Source organism: Pristiophorus japonicus, chromosome 4, assembly GCF_044704955.1.
Source record: "Pristiophorus japonicus isolate sPriJap1 chromosome 4, sPriJap1.hap1, whole genome shotgun sequence".
NCBI lineage: Eukaryota > Metazoa > Chordata > Chondrichthyes > Pristiophoridae > Pristiophorus > Pristiophorus japonicus.
Genome location: NC_091980.1, coordinates 52725796 through 52743438, shown reverse-complemented (window position 1 = coordinate 52743438; position 17643 = coordinate 52725796).

The following is a 17643-nucleotide window of genomic DNA, read 5'->3' as shown; positions in this document are numbered from 1 at the left end:
ATGGGAAATGTGGAAATGGCTGAGACCTTAAACAATTATTTTGCTTCGGTCTTCACAGTGGAAGACACAAAAACCATGCCAAAAATTGCTGGTCACAGGAATGTGGCAAGGGAGGACCTTGAGACAACCACTATCACTAGCGGGGTAGTGCTGGACAGGCTAATGGGACTCAAGGTAGACAAGTCAACTGGTCCTGATGAAATGCATCCCAGGGTATTAAAAGAATTGGCGGAAGTTATAGCAGATGCATTCGTTATAATCTACCAAAATTCTCTGGACTCTGGGGAGTTCCAGCGGATTGGAAAGCAGCTAATGTAATGCCTCTGTTTAAAAAAGGGGGGCAGACAAAAGGCAGGTAACTATAGGCCGGTTAGTTTAACATCTGTAGTGGGGAAAATGCTTGAAACTATCATTAAGGAAGAAATAGCGGGACATCTAGATAGGAATAGTGCAATCAAGCAGACGCAGCATGGATTCATGAAGGGGAAATCATGTTTAACTAATTTACTGGAATTCTTTGAGGATCTAACGAGCATGGTGGATAGAGGTGTACCGATGGATGTGGTGCATTTAGATTTCCAAAAGACATTCGATAAGGTGCCCCACAAAATTTTACTGCAGAAGATGAAGGGACGCGGAGTCAGAGAAAATGTATTAGCATGGATAGAGAATTGGTTGGCTAACAGAAAGCAGAGAGTCGGGATAAATGGGTCCTTTTCGGGTTGGAAATCGGTGGCTAGTGGTGTGCCACAGGGATCGGTGCTGGGACCACAACTGTTTACAATGTACATAGATGACCTGGACTAGGGGACAGAGTGTAGTGTAACAAAATTTGCATATGACACAAAGATTAGTGGGAAAGCGTGTAGAGGACACAGAGAGGCTGCAAAGAGATTTAGATAGGTTAAGCGAATGGGCTAAGGTTTGGCAGATGGAATACAATGTCGGAAAGTGTGAGGTCATCCACCTTGGGAAAAAAAACAGTAAAAGGGAATATTATTTGAATGGGGAGAAATTACAACATGCTGCGGTGCAGAGGGACCTGGGGGTCCTTGTGCATGAAACTCTTTTTGGAGTTCACCTGCAAAAACATAAAACATTAAACGGTGCCACCCGACCTGGGTGACATTCCAGACATTTACAAGGCCCTTTTTTTTCCCCCCTTTTTTTTTTGTGTTTTTCTTTTTTTGGTTTTTTTTTTGGGCACTAAAATCACAATTTTCCCCAGTGTCCCCTATAAAAGGGAAGGGGGACACTAAAAGCACCAGCAATTAAAACAAATTAAACTTAAAAACGTAAAATCAAATTAAAATTTGGTTGCCAGGCGTGATGATGCACTCCAGTCCCTCCGGTGCCCACCTCTCGCGGAAGGCCGCGAGCGTACCGGTGGACACCGCGTGCTCCATCTCCAAGGACACCCTGGACCGGATGTAAGAGCGGAAGAGAGGCAGGCAGTCAGGTTGAACGACCCCCTCGACCGCCCGCTGCCTGGACCGGCTGATGGCACCCTTGGCCGTGCCCAGGAGCAGTCCTACGAGGAGGCCCTCGGACCTACCCGCTCCCCTCCGCACAGGGTGCCCAAAGATCAGGAGAGTGGGACTGAAGTGCAGCCAGAATTTCAGGAGCAGCCCCTTCAAATAATGGAACAGGGGCTGCAACCTTGTGCACTCAATAAAAACATGGAACACGGACTCCTCCAGACCGCAGAAATTGCAGGCGGCCTGGGAGTCCGTGAACCGGCTTAAAAATTTGTTGCACGGCACTGCTCCGTGCACCACCCTCCAGGCCAAGTCCCCGATGAATAGTGGGAGGACCCCTGCGTAGAGTGCCCTCCATCGGGGACCCCCGCCTCCTCCGGACGGCAAGATGGTACGCCATGGTGTGTCCGGACGGCCGGCGAGGATGGCAAAGTTGAGGGTGTGCAGGAGCAGCCCGTACAGGAAACCCCTCCCGTGGAACTGAAAGGCACGGAGGGGATTTCCCCGAGGCGGCTCAAGTTGTGAGGCGCCGGCCCCCGAGGGAGGTTCCGGGGTTTGGCGCCGATGAGTCCTTGTTACTTTGCAGGTGCAGCAGGTAATCAGGGAGGCGAATGGAATGTTGGCCTTCATTGCGCGAGGGATGGAGTATAAAAGCAGGGAGGTCCTGCTGCAACTGTACAGGGTATTGGTGAGGCCGCACCTGGAGTACTGCGTCCAGTTTTGGTCACCTTACTTAAGGAAGGATATACTAGCTTTGGAGGGGGTACAGAGACGATTCACTAGGCTGATTCCGGAGATGAGGGGGTTACCTTATGATGATAGATTGAGTAGACTGGGTCTTTACTCGTTGGAGTTCAGAAGGATGAGGGGTGATCTCATAGAAACATTTAAAATAATGAAAGGGATAGACAAGATAGAGGCAGAGAGGTTGTTTCCACTGGTCGGGGAGACTAGAACTAGGGGCACAGCCTCAAAATACGGTGGAGCCAATTTAAAACCGAGTTGAGAAGGAATTTCTTCTCCCAGAGGGTTGTGAATCTGTGGAATTCTTTGCCCAAGGAAGCAGTTGAGGCTAGCTCATTGAATGTATTCAAATCACAGATAGATAGATTTTTAACCAATAGGGAATTAAGGGTTACGGGGAGCGGGCGGGTAAGTGGAGCTGAGTCCTCTGCCAGATCAGCCATGATCTTGTTGAATGGCGGAGCAGGCTCGAGGGGCTAGATGGCCTACTCCTGTTCCTAATTCTTATGTTCTTATGACTGGGGGTGGTGAGCAATGTGAAATTTGTGTTTTATCCCCAACATTTCCTGTAGGTGGGTAAAACTTTTGCCGGTAAAATGTGAACCTTGATCGCTGTCCACTTGTACTGGTACTCCCCACCTACAAAAATAGTGTTTGGCTGCTGTGATTGTGGTGTAAGAGCTTGAGGGGAATGCTTTGATCTATTTAGTGAATTGATCCACCACCACTAGGGCATGCTGAAAATTGCCTTGCGCCTGTGGAAGTGGCCCAATGAAGTCTATCTGGAGGTGAGTCCATGGCCCTTGAGGTGGGGGTGTGCTTTGAAGCAAGGCTCGGTTAGTGCATGTGGGAGGATTGTGTTGCAGGCATGGTCGGCATCGTGCCACGCATTGGTTGATTGTTTCCCTCATGGAAGGTCACCAAGCTGTGGATGCTACCTTATAGAAGGTTAACAAGGCCAAATAGTGCCCTGCTGAGGGGTAGGAGTGAAAGAGGGAGAGCAGTTCCTGACCCACCTCTGGTGGAACACACATCACCGGGCAGGCATTTTGCTTTCTTTTGAACATCAGCAACTGCTCATCTGAGTTAGAGGCAGTGGCTAGTATGGTATTGGGAGCCCAGGCTGTTGGTTGACGAATGGGTCTGCCTTCCTTGTGCAAGGCGCTTACAACAGCATATGACCAGTATTGCTGCTGCAGGGATTTTAAATCAAGGTAATCTGTTGGGGAGCCCTTGCTAACAGCATTGCAGGGCTCAACAAATATATCCTCTATCTCTCCATCAATCACAGCGTCCTTGGCTGCTCTGTCTGCTCTGGAATTTCCCTCACTATGTGGACCCCCTTTTCTATGGGCTGCTACCTTTCCTATGAAGCAGGGCTGGGATTGCTGTTTAAGGTATGACCAGAGCAAGTGTAACCAGGGCCCATGGACCAGGGCCTTTCCGTCTATTGTACAATAGTAATTTTTGTGGTACGGGGCAGGGAGAGCATGGTGCTTCTTGCATAGGCACTATCAGACCAAATATTCCCGGATCTATCTGAGGTCTCCTTTACAGCAGTTAGAAGTGCGTCAATTTCCGCATATTGTGAAGACTGTCTGTTGCATCTTCGCTGGATGGTTCTTTCTGGCAATACCACAGTATACCCGGTGTGAGGGCATCGATGTAGACATCTGGAGCACCCTGTATGGGCTCTTTCTGCACAGGATGGGTCTCAAAGTTAATCAGGGGTAACGGACATTCATGCGGGTCCCCCTCATAGATCAGAAATTGTGGCAGCAAGGTGGTGGGTTTGGAAATGGTATCAATGTCTCTTTCCGTAAATCCCAATGTCCATTTGCTGAGGCGCTGCGAGGAAACTAGCGAATCTCCAGGTTTTATCAGTAGTTTCAAAGGTGTGTCCGCTATGCAGGATTGTAGCCTGTAACCCAATAATAAAGGTAAAGTGATGTACCGACCAGAAGACGGCCAGTAGGTGGCGCTCGCATGCGGTATACGTCTTTTCTGTCCGCTGCTGGATTCGAGACATATCTGCAATGGGCTGTCGTCAATCAGCTCGCATTTGGCACAGAACTGCAGTGAGGCTTTGCTCCGTGGCCCTGACCTCCAAATGAAAGGGCTGCGTGGGATCAGGAGGGATCAGACATGTGACCTGTATCACTGCAGTTTTTGATTTAGCCACGGACTGGGTGTGGGCATCAGTCCATGCCAGGCGTATGTCATCACCGTGCAGTTTTATTAAATCATACAGGGGCTTTGCATACTCTGCAAAGCCTGGGATAAAGTTCCTTTGGTACCCCACCAAACCCAAGAATGATCGTAGGGCTGTTTTTGAAGTGAGTAATGGCAGTCGCTGTATTATCTCCACCTTGTGAGAGTCGGAGTCTGGAGAAATGGACACTCCTAGAAAGGTGACTGGTTATTTTACTAATTGAGCCTTACGGGGATTTATCTTTAGTCCTGCCTGAGCCAACAATGTCAAACGTTCGTGCAAAAGTGACAGATGCTCCTCCATGCTGTTGGTTGCCAGCAGTAGGTCGTCTACGTACTGCAGCAAGCAGGTAGGGCGGGAAAAGTCTTTTAAAATTGCAGCCATTCTTTTGTGGAATATCGTGAGGGCATTGTGGAACCCCTGAGGCATGTCCAGCTGTAGCTTTGGTCCTCAAATGTGAACTCAAATTTGTACTGGTCTTCACCTTTAACAGGGATACTCCAGAATCCATTGGCGATGTCGAGGGTCGAGAAGTACTTGGAACCAGCAGGAATTTGAGATAATATGGTAGGAGTTTCTCTTACTACCAGTGAGCAGGCTGGTGTTACAGAATTTAACTTTCTGTAATCAATAGTCAGTCACCAGCTGCTATTAGGCTTTTTAACCGGCCAAGCGGGTGAATTGGTCATGAAAGTGCCTGTCCTAAGAAGACCCTGCTCGACTAGGGATTTTATGGTTTCTCGGATATAAGGGTGACTCTCCCTTGGGATGGGGTACTGTTTAGTGAATGAGTGGGGGGGTCCCTCAATAGATTCCTCGCCTGCCATTTTTCCACAGTCATGCTTGCATGTGGCAAACACCGCTTGGTGTTCCTGAATTAGTTTCGCCACAGCTTCATTTTCGCTCCCCAGAGGGTCATACCTCAGATGGCTTTTTAATATCAAAAACTGAGTAAGCATCTGAAATTTCTATCACTCCTGCCTTATCTCTCAATCCCATCCAAACACAGACCTCATTATAATCTATCACCATGCCATACTGTTCCAACACATCAATCACTAAAATTCCCCTTCCGTCGGGGGTGATCATCAGCATCAGCGCTGGGACCTTACAGGTGAGGCCTCCCAACTGAAATTCAGTGATCTTCCCAGTATACGAGGTGGTTATATCACCGTTAAACCCTTTAAGGGTCATATAACCCTTGCCCGCCTCTGCATGGTGTTCAGGGTATGGGGTGTGGATGATGGTAACGGCTGAGCCATTATCGATAAGCATAATCTGCTGCCTGCAAGAACTACTGGTCTCCCGCTATCATCAAGTCGGAACCTCACTTCCGACCAATCTTTGGGGGCTGAACCCTGTCATAGGGTCTATCCTGGAATGGGTCTCTCTAATGATTGTGCATTGCCAATTGTGTGCACCGGTAAATGCTTTTGCATCCTCCCCGTGGCAATTTGGGTTTGTATAAGGGTTATCAATTGATCCAATCGTTGATCTGTCCCAGAGGACTTGGATTCATCCCTTGAGAGGTATCTATGTGTTGCATCATGGTTCGGTGCTGTTCTGGGTCTGCTGCAGTCTTTTGCTCGGTGGCCTACCTTCTTACAATTAAAGCACTGTCCCTTTAAGGGGTAGTTTCGAGATCCCTCCACCATTGACACTGGTTTATTTGCAATGTGGTGACTTCACCTTTAACTGGTCTTTTACCACCTCCCAGGCTATTTGAGCGCTGGTCTCTATATCTGTCCACTGATTGGTTGGTCTCATGGCTATTTCCAGGGTCGTTTTAACTAAAGGATGGAATTTGGTCAGGAACATCGATTTAAATTGTTCCTAATTCTTTCCTATACTTTAATTTTCTTCCTAGCTCCCTGAATTCTTCCTGTAGGACTTCATCCCTTATTTTACCTATGTCATTGGTCCCGATATGGACCACGACCTCTCGTTCTTTACCCTTCCCCCGCCCCCGCCCCCAGGATGCCCTGCGTCCGCTCTGTGACATCCTTGACCCTGGCATTAGGGAGGCACAAAATCATTCAGGAGTCACGGCTACGGCCGCAGAAACGCCGGTCTGTTCCCCTAACTATAGAATCCCTTATCACTAGAGCTCTTTTGTTCTTCGTTCCTTCTCCCTGTGCAGCTCAGTCACCCGTGGTGCCTTGGAATTGGCCCTGGCTGCACTCCCCAGAGGCTCCATTGTCTTTACCGATACTCAGAAGTGAATATTGGTTTGAAAGCGAGATGGACTCACGGGGGGACTCCTGCTCTACCTGCCGAGCACACTTACTACGTCTGGTGGTCACCCACTTCCCCTCTACCTGCACGCCTTTAAATTGCAGGGTGACCACCTCCTGGAATGTGTTATCCACGTAGTTCTCAGCCTTGCGGATGCACCTTATTGACTGCACCCACTGCTCCAGCTCTGAAACGCGGAGCTCGAGCAGTTGAAGCTGGAGACCACCTCCTGCACACATGGTTGTCTGGGCTGCGCGAAGCGTCCAGTACTTCCCACATGCCGCAGGATGTGCACTCCACGGGACTGAGCTGCACTGCCATTCCTCTAGTTAGCCTTATCCAGTTTAAAATCTACTTAAAAAGAAATGAAGAAAAGAGAGCTACTTACCAACGCAACTCACTGACCTCTGTGGCCTCCTAAACTCACCGATCTCTGTGGTCTCCCGACCTCTCGGCCTCTTAGCTCCCAACCTAAAAAAAATAGAGAAAAGAGAGCTACTTACCAACTCACCTCACCGACCTCCGAGGCCTCCGAACTCCCGGTCTCCGAATTCCTGACGTGCCGACATCACAGGGCCTACCTATTCGCCAACCTCAAAGGGCCTACCGACTCACTGACCTCACAGGGCCTACCTATTTGCCGACCTCCCGACTCACCGACTCACCGACCTCAGGGCCTTACCGACTCACCGACCTCCAGACTCGTCGACTTCAGGGCCTTACCGATTCGCTGACCTCTGGGCCTTACCGACTCGCCGACCTCCAGACTCGTCGACCTCAGGGCCTTACCGACTCGCCGACCTCCAGACTCGTCGACCTCAGGGCCTTACCGACTCGCTGACCTCCAGACTCGTCGACCTCAGGGCCTTACCGACTCGCTGACCTCAGGGCCTTACCGACTCGCTGACTCAGAGCCTTACCGACTCGCTGACCTCAGAGCCTTACCGACTCACCGATCTCCCAACTCAGCGACCTCAGGGCCTTACCGACTCACCGACCTCAGGGCCTTACCGACTCGCTGACCTCCAGACTCGTCGACCTCAGGGCCTTACCGACTCGCCGACCTCCAGACTCGTCGACCTCAGGGCCTTACCGACTCGCTGACCTCCAGACTCGTCGACCTCAGGGCCTTACCGACTCGCTGACCTCAGGGCCTTACCGACTCGCTGACTCAGAGCCTTACCGACTCGCTGACCTCAGAGCCTTACCGACTCACCGATCTCCCAACTCAGCGACCTCAGGGCCTTACCGACTCACCGACCTCAGGGCCTTACCGACTCGCTGACCTCCCAACTCACCGACCTCAGGGCCTTACCGACTCACCGACCTCCCAACTCACCGACCTCAGGGCCTTACCGACTTGCCGACCTCCCGACATCGACCTCAGGGCCTTACCGACTCGCCGACCTCAGGGCCTTACTGAGTCGCCGATCTACCAACTCACCAATCTCAGGACTTTGCCAACTCGCCGACCTCAGGGCCTTACTGACTTGCCGACCTCCCGACTCGCCGAACTCAGGGTCTTACCGACTTGCCAACCTCCCAACTCACCGACCTCAGGGCCATACCGACTCGTGCATAAAGCGCTGCTGTCACCTGCCGAATACAGCAATTTGTGGCATGCTGAGAGATGCAGTAAATGTCCCCAGCTGAGGCCTGAAAGGAGCCCGATGCGTAGAAGGAAAGTGCTGCAGTCAGCTTAACTTCAACGGGCAGTGCGGTCCTGATGGTGCTGCTAGTCTGCAGGTCTTCCTTAATTAGCTGGCATATCTCACTGATGACTTCCTTTCGAAAGCGCAGTCTTCTAACGCACACTTTATCGGACAGGTCCAGGTGTGATCACTTATCCCTGTAAATGTGTTGGGTGTAAAGTCTCCTCCTCCTCAGCAGTCTGCCACCTCTTTGATTGGCCACTTAAGGCTCTTCAATAAACGTTCTTCCAGCTGTATTCTGCAGCATGTAATTAGTTAGTAGTATTGGCTGAGAAATTGCAGGCCCCATTCCTTTAAAAGTCCTTAAATAACTAAAAGATTAACCCAGATACACTACTGTACCCTCAGATTATCAGCACTGATTGCAAACACCCTTACATTCCACTCACAAATTATTTTAATGCTCCCTCCAACTTGAAGCAGCCTTTTCTTCAAGGACATCCGTTTTAAAACATGGCGTTCCTACCGCTGGGTTAAGGTCAGGTAAGTGCAGCCTTTTCAGGGCGGTACCATATGCGGTAATTTGGGCAATATTTGGGCAAAATGCTGAATTTAGCGGCCGGCGGTAATTTGGGTGGTGCACGTTGAAATGCATGGCAAATCACCTAAAACTGATGGGTAGGCGGTTCCATTTACCGCCGGCGGTAATAGGCTGTCGAAATTATCGCTGACGGTATGTGGTCAGGAAGTGGCCGCTAGTTTCCACTTAAAGCAAATAATGGTCGGTAATGGCATACAAAATGGAAATGGGTGGTAATGTGGGCGGCAACTGGACGGAATGTTGCCGGAAGTCTAGCCCATAGTTTGTTGTGGTGATTGATTTTTAAATCGAAGCAAAAATATTCATGGTGTTGGGTATGTTGGATCAATAATTTTTTTAATATATTTGAAGCTGCTTCTTCCCGCAGCTTTTGAGTATCTCAATGCCTGTGAAGTCCATTAGCATGTTCTTAATGTGTCACTGGGGGTCATTTAGACAAACACTATTTAAAAAGAACTTCTTTTAGTACATGCTGTGTGGCATCTCCCTCCGTTGGTTTTATTTCTGCAATAATTTATTAACGTACCATTAGCTAGGGACATACTCCTTCATCTTTGAAGTGATGCCGTTAAGCTAATGAGCTCTATGATGTCAATTCATTTCAGCATTAGATTTCAATAAAGGGTTTATAATGTCACTCTTGTGTGCTACTTAGTACAGATCTCAGCCGCGGGTTGAGCAAATTGCTGCTGTACAGCATTAAGACTCTGAGCAAGGCTCTAAAATACAGTAAATTCACTGCTGCATGACATCTGCAGCTGCCTTACATTGAGTTTAAAGTATCAAACTGAGAATGTTTCACATAAACATATAAATATCATTAACTTTATTTATTCAATTCTGTGGGCTCCATGTGTGCGAGCCAATGTTATAGATTTTAAAATTTCTTGACTTCTATCATGAGACCATTACAATTTAAATGAATGGGCCACCACAATAGCTCCATGCATAAATGTGGCATGGTTTTACATTGAGTTACATTGAGTCTACAGCACAGAAACAGGCCAATCAGCCCAACAGGTCTATGCTAGGAAGTGGGCGCTAGTTTCCACTTAAAGCAAATAATGGGCGATAATGGCATACAAAATGGAAATGGGTGGTAATATGGGCGGTAACTGGACGGAATGTTGCCAGAAGTCTAGCCCATAGTTTGTTGAACTCCGACCCCACTTCATCTAACCCTATCGGCATATACTTCTATTCCTTTCTTCCTCATGTGGTTATCTCGCTTCCCCTTAAATGCATCTATGCTCTTCGCCTCAACTACTCCTTCTGATAGTGAATTTTGTGCTCTCGCCACTCTCTAGGCGAAGGATTTTCTCCTAAATTCACTGTTGGATTCATTAATGACTGTCTTATATTTATGACCTCGAGTCTTGGACTCCCTGCCCACCACCCCCACCCCACAACAAGTGGAAAAATGTACTATGCGTCTACCCTATCAAATAGACACCAGAAGGCTTCAGCTTTCATACCTTCTCATTTCAGGCCCTCTGCTGAGTTAGCTGGACTCAATCAGGGTGGCATCAAGGGTGCTGCAATTGCCCCCAGGATCCCTGAGCCTGGCAGGGGAAGAAAACTGCTAAGATTCCCACATGGTCACTACTGAGGGTAACTTTGTGGCTGGTCACTGAGGGATGAATTGGGGGCTTTCCCTCCACTCTTTCTCCTTCCTCCCCCTACCATGACAAAATTGCCTTCCAACACTAGGCCAGGATCAAATGTAGAGAAAGACCCATTTCTGTTGTTGAATGAGTCCATCATTTTTCTAATTACAACAGTGACTACACTTCAAAAGTACTTCATTAGCTGTGAAGTGTTTTGGAACGTCCTAAGATCGTGAAAGGCGCTATAAACATGCTAGCCTTTCTTTCTTTATTTAATTGATGGGTATCGTAAGAATAACAACTTGCACTGTAGTGAAATGTTCCAAAGTGCTTAGGCAATTTTATGGATCTCCTTGCCTACCAGTAGCACTTAAGGAAAATTCATTTGCGTGCTGCCCATCATTTTCTGCCCATTAAACTGAATTTTTAGAAAATCATGGGCAATGTGCACCCCATGTTCCGATATTTACTGCTGGACTTGTAAAACGAGCTCATTACTGTGAACAATCTGTAGAGTGCTATTAGTAAAGTTTCTTTTATTGCCCTAATAATATTTATTTTTGTCTTTCTCACATTGAATGTAACTTCTCCGAGTATTACATAACAGGCAGTGGAGCTGGAACACTGGCAGACTTGTTTAATGGTGCAAGATATAGAGCTCAAGAGAGACACACCCTTCTGGCCCTGAAATTCCTGTTGGAAGCTTCCTTTGGATGAACGGCTCCACCCCGGAGGTACCTTGGATTCTGGTCGGAGGCCTTCTTTCCACACGCTTCGCAGCGTGTCCATGTCTTCTAGATTCAGACTGTATTTTATTCTTTTTGATACAAAATACATCAGTAAGCTAAGTACTGATATAACTGTGGATATATGTGTATATTAAAAAATCTGATAATTGTTCAGAAATTAGGGTAATGCCCTCAACCTGAGGGTGATTTAGAAGATCAGCAAGCATAAATCACAATGCGGTTCACCATCAAACAGGTGAGCACTAAATTATAATTTGGTTCTGATTCAGTCCCCAGCTAAATGACCCAGAGAGTTACCAAATGAATTGAATGGTCCTCAAATTCTTTTTCGTTTAGCAGTTAACATATGAAGAACTGACAGACAGAGCCTTACGGTATCTTTCTAGAGTCCTCACCAGAGTTTAAAACGTCAATCATTTAAAGGGGGAAATCGTTAGTTAAAAAGACCATGATGTGTCTCTTATTTGTGGCTGTTTGAAGGTTCTGAAACTAGATAATGCGGAAAATCAAGCAGCGGCAGGCTCTACAGCATTATATGGGAATCACATTTATTGTCTTCTAAAGGAGATATTTGTCAGAATTCAAATTGACATGGCAAAGCAAACTTACCAAGAGTATAATGTATTGCCCACATCCCACGAACAAATTTTATTTTTATGTGCTTCTGAGCTTACTCCACTGTTCAGTTTATTAGATGCCTTTTCATTCTAGGGACATTCTCACCATGTTATCCAAGGCAGTGATACAAGTGTGAACACAACCGTGTATGTTACAAATTAAGTTGATTCTCCAGTTATAGCTATCAAATGCCACTGGTTGGGCTCTTGTTATGCCCAGCACTACTGCCATATGTTGTCATTCGGGTCAGCTAACTGTGACATTACTATCAACATTATCATTTTGTTTACTGTTTAGTAATTGTTCAACAAAACCACACAACAGAAAGAAGCTGAGAAAGTTACTGTTTGCCTTGTGTTGCGTGGATTTCTACATCCAGTATATATTCTGATATGGAATAATGGATATCCGTGAGTGGGTCAGAGGCTGGAATCTAACCAGTGGGTTTATATACAGAATAATTCATCATCTAGAGTGAGTTAAAGGCTATATCTAATCAAGGGGTTTATACACAGAATAATGAATGCCCGAGAGTGAGTTAGAGGCTCCAATCTAATCAACAACAACTTACATTTCTATAGTGCCTTTAATGCAGTAAAACCTCCCATGGCACTTCACAGGAGCGGTATTGAACAAAATTTGACACTGAGCCACATAAGAGCTAGCAGGACAAATGACCAAAAGCTTGGTCAAAGAGGTAGGTTTTAAGGATCATCTTAGAGGAGGAGAGAGAGGTAGAGAGGCGGAGAGGTTTAAGGAGGGAATTCCAGAGTTTAGGGCCTAGGCAGCTGAAGGCACATCCGCCAATGGTAGAGTAATTAAAATCAGGGATGCGCCAGAATTGGAGGAGCGCAGATATCTCGAAGGCTTGTAAGGCTGGAAGAGATTACAAAGGTAGGAAGGGGTGAGGCCATGGAGGAATTTGAACACAAGGATGAGAATTTTAAAATTGAGGCGTTGCTGGACCAGGAGCCAATGTAGGTCAGCAAGCACGGGGTTATAGGTGAATTTTCTTTGCTTTATGATGGCATCTGAACTTTCTCAGTTGTCTTCTGCTCCAACATCAATTTTTATCCCATTTATAATAAAACAAAATAAAACCAGGCCATCTTAATGTTTAGAATATGATAAAAAAATCCCAAACTATTGGACCAGATGGTTGCACTCTTATCAACTCAGTTCTGACTGATCTATTTAATATACACAATGGACTCATATATGAAACACAATGGGAATTAGTCATGTCTGTGACCTGTGTAAATGTGTGCTGACAGTAAATCACCTTCCTGATTTCTGTTCTTTAGATTTTGTTTAGAGGCTCCAAGACAATTTATTATTAAACATCCAATCTGATTCATATACATCACATCTTAAGGCAGGGTTGACAGCTTCTTGACACAATACAACTGTCTTCAAGGTGTTTGTATTTCCTACTTTCCCCAATGGATGATGTTCTTTTGTTTAAAGTGACATGTTGCTTGTGGGTACATGTGGAATGAGCATTATTCTATTCAATATATGGAGATCATCATCTGTCATCTCATTCGTATTGTCATCACATTTCAGAGTACTATGGAACTGTGGCCCTTGTGCAGTAGTTGCTACTGCAGTAAATTGCTACTGATTTAAGAGCAAAAGACAGCTGAGAAATAAATCGGAACTCTTTTTTATCTCTTGAACTCTGTATTGGTATCAGTTGTGGCTCAGTGGGTTCAAGTCCTGTACCAGAGACTCGAGTGCAAAAATCCAGACGGACATGCCAGTGCAGTAATGAGGGAGTGGTGCAGTCGGAGGTATCATCTTTTGGATGAGATGAGCATCTGAGCTCTCAAGTGGACATAAAAGATATCCCATGACACTATTTCAAAGAATAGGGGAGGTTCTCCCCAGTGCCCTGGCCAATAGTTATCACTCAACCAACATCACTAAACAGATTATCTGGTTATTATTTCATTGCTGTTTGTGGGAGCTTGCTGTGTACAACATGGCTGCCACGTTCCCTACATTACAACAGTGGCTATACTTCAGAAAGTACTTAATTGCCTGCAAAGTACTTTGGAATGTCTTGAGATCATGAAAGGCGCTATATAAATACAAGTATTTCTTTCTGTAGCACTTTATCCATAGGTAATTGCAACAGTGGAGCATTTTGCATTTCCTTCTTCCCTGCCATGGTTGGCTTGTGCGATTGATGACAAAATGATTTGTGATTTTAAATATGTTCTCTTTCTATAAATGGCACAATATTCGTAAAATTTTTAGTTAAGTCCTGGGAAAGTGAACAGTATTTATACTGCACGGTTCGTTGGCTTATATATGAAAATAATCAAATGTATGTTAATTGAGTCTATCATGGATATTAATGAGTTTGAAGATGAGCAATATTAATGAAAACACATTGATATTAATATATCAATGTAACAGAGTTACACTCGCTCTGTTTCAGAGAGTGTTTGTGGCACAGCTCTGCACTCATGATTTCCCTGGCAGTGAAGGTCAAGGACAACACTCACGATACGAAACACAAGCTAACAGGGGAAACATTGGAAGTGAAGTTTGTGCTATAAATAAAGTCAACTAAGCTGTTCCGCCATGTTAAGGCCTTTAGGTGGATTAATTCCCTAGTTCACTTAGCAATGTTCTAATGTGTATCTTAGAATGATTGATAATTGGGCAAGGGCCACCTTGAGAGAATGGTCACTATACATTGTGAAGACACTAATAAGGATGCAGAAAATGAAGCAGACCTGTAGTATATTCCAGAATCATTGCTTATTTTCAGACTTGGGAATAAAAGTCAAGGAGGCTTTGTTTGTGCATTATGAACAACATTTAGTTGTGCTTTATTTTAAGATTCTTGGTAAAGATCCAATGGAAATGGGGGGGCCGAAATTCAGGTCTGCCCGAAGCGGGTCGTACTTACCGCTGTTTGGCCGCCGTTACCACCGCAATGGTTGCAGCGGCCTTTCGATCAAATTCAGCGATTTTTAAAAAGAAATGGCGGCCAGTGGGAATTGGGACTTTGCACGGGGAAATTCACCTTCTGGTGATTTGTTGGTAACGAGCCAGCTGGTCCCTAGCCTTCTTAAAGGCCAAGGTTTGCAGCTCGGTCCTGAGGAGGGAAAGCCTTTCAGTGAAGGCCATGGCTGCTGCACCTAGAGAGGCACTCATACAGGCTGTAGAGGGAAGGAGATGAGTCCTGTACTCCAATGCAGGCAGACCGACTCAAGAAGTTTTTACTAATGCCTGGAGAGAGATAGCTGCGGAGGTCTCGGGAATCTCCATTCATGATTGGACCGCCACCCAATACCGAAAAAGGATGAACGACATCATTCGTCTGATGAAAGTGAGTACCTGTTCTACCAACTGCTGACCTTCTATCTGCGAGCCTCTCCGTCATCCTTCTCTCATTTCCTACCTTCACATATAGACACTGAAGCAGCATTTCATTGTTCAGGCCTGTATATATTTGTATTCTCGCAATGGAGGCTCTCTTTCATGTCACAGTTACAGCTGCGTGTTAGGGACACACACTTGTGCATTCATTTCTGATGCCTCATGACACTGTTACTCAGTAACCATTCTTCGTTTTGCAGGCCAAGATTGCGCACAACCGAATGGAGCAAAGGAGGACTGGTGGTGGTGAGGCTCAGCTTCAGATCCTTACACTTTGGAAGAGAGGGTCCAGGTGCTAGTGGGCAGACATGCTGCCTTCCCTGTGGCCTCTGGTACTGCCGATCCCACTGTGGGCAGCATGGGTAAGTGAAGGCCCTCCTTTAATGCTATGTCTCTCTGAAAGCGCCTACTGTGCCTTTCCTTCTGAAAGTGTGCAAGTTGCAGCCTCCATGCGTCAATTCCCTACCTCCCTGTCACGGTAGCCCTAGTGCCATTTATGCTTGCAGATGAGAAACCGAGTGGGAGCCAAAGCGAGGGTCCGAGTGCTGGTGCAAGCCGGAGGGCAATGCAGGACAACAGGCTTGAAGGCAGTGGCAGCCAAGGCCAGGGAAAGGCTGAAGTAGAGACTGAGAGACAAGACATGGACAACAGCCAAGAGGGCAATGACAGCCATGGAGATGCTGACACGCTGGAGGACATTGGGGGCACGAGCCTGGATGACACTCTGGAGCCCATTCCATCTGTTGGCGCCATATCAGATGAGGCGGAGGAAGAGGGGGACACTGTTTTCAGCACTGTGTCACTGCTTCCTACAGTCACACACGCCAGCTCAGATACTGGGGGTACATGGTCAGATCTAGTAGACATAGCAGAGGGGTCTGCACTGCCTGTTGCACCGGGACCTGGCGGACTGCAGCATGGTGACGGGCAGAGGGAACCTCGGGTGCCATCTCTCCAGGAGCAAGTGTGCACGGGAGTTCTGCTGAAGAGGACTCAGACGAGCCCATCGATGTTGGGGCTTATGAAAGAAAGGTGGAGGCCATGCATTCCCAGATGTTGGGGGCAGTGGCAGGGGTACCGGGCAGGTTGTCGGAAGTAGTCAGGAGTGTGGAAGAGTCCGCCTCCTGCATTGTTGACAGCTCTGTGCACACCATGGAGCCCATCAATCCCAGTGTGCAGACGATGGTGGACTGCCAGCGAGATTGTGCAGATCCAGCTGTGATGCCACAACTCGTTGGGGATGTGGCAGCTGCCAATACCGCACAGGTGAAAGGGAACGAGCGTATCAGTGCTGCTTTGGATAGGATGGCCGCGGCCTGGAAGCTCAGAATGCTGATATGCACTCTGGGCAACAGGTCACGGAGCATCTTACTGTTGTCATCTCTGGTGCTTTGAGACTGTGGTTGCTCTCATGCAGTCTCAGCTGGATGCCACCCGACACCTCAGTGTTGCGTTCACGGCTGGGTCCACCACAGGCCACGAAGGATCTTCCGGTGTCGTGCCACAGCATCGACCCGAGCTCCCTCAGATTGGTGCCGGTGGTGATGTGCTGCCTCCGGGGAGTGACGCAGGCTCCTCAGACAAGGATCCTGATGATGTGCTCTCTCAGGATCACATCATTCCTGACCCCAGACCTGTCACTCCGCCGTTGTCTCCAAGCATGGAGTCACCCGAGCCAAGGCCAACTGAACCCTCCAAGGAGGGTGCTGCCCAATTTCCAGCTGGCCCTTCCATTGCCAGAGCAGGTCGAGGGCATCCTAGAAGGACATTTGTAGCTTCTACAAAGAAAACAAAGCAGCCTTTCCAGACCCATGAGGCAGCCACAGGGGAGACACTGCAACATAATAGCAGGATAGGTTTGCGTAAGAGGGGTTATAAGAAGATGCACAAGGGTGATAAATGATTGTGTGTATGTTTTTTTGCACATTGCTTTATTTTGTGTTCCCATATCTGGGCAGGTATTTCATTTGATGGTGGGCAATGATGGATAAAAGGACTCATTGGGATGGTCATGGAAAAGATGAAGGGTGATGTGGGTATTAACTCATCGGAAACTAGCAGCGATGAGACGGGTTGGGATGGCAATGATGCCTCCTAGGTGGCTGGTGATGTGCATCTTGGTTCCTCTCCTCCTCCTCCTCCTGCACTTCCTCCTCCTCCTCCTGTGTCTCCTCCTGAGGTGATACTGCTGGATCGACCTCCAGCAGCTGGCCCCTTATAATTGACAGGTTGTGAAGTATGCAGCAGACGACCACGAATAGGGAGACCTGCTCAGGTGAGTACTGCAACACTCCACCAGAGCGGATCAGGCAACGGAACCTCTGCTTGAGGATCCCGATGCAGTGCTCAAT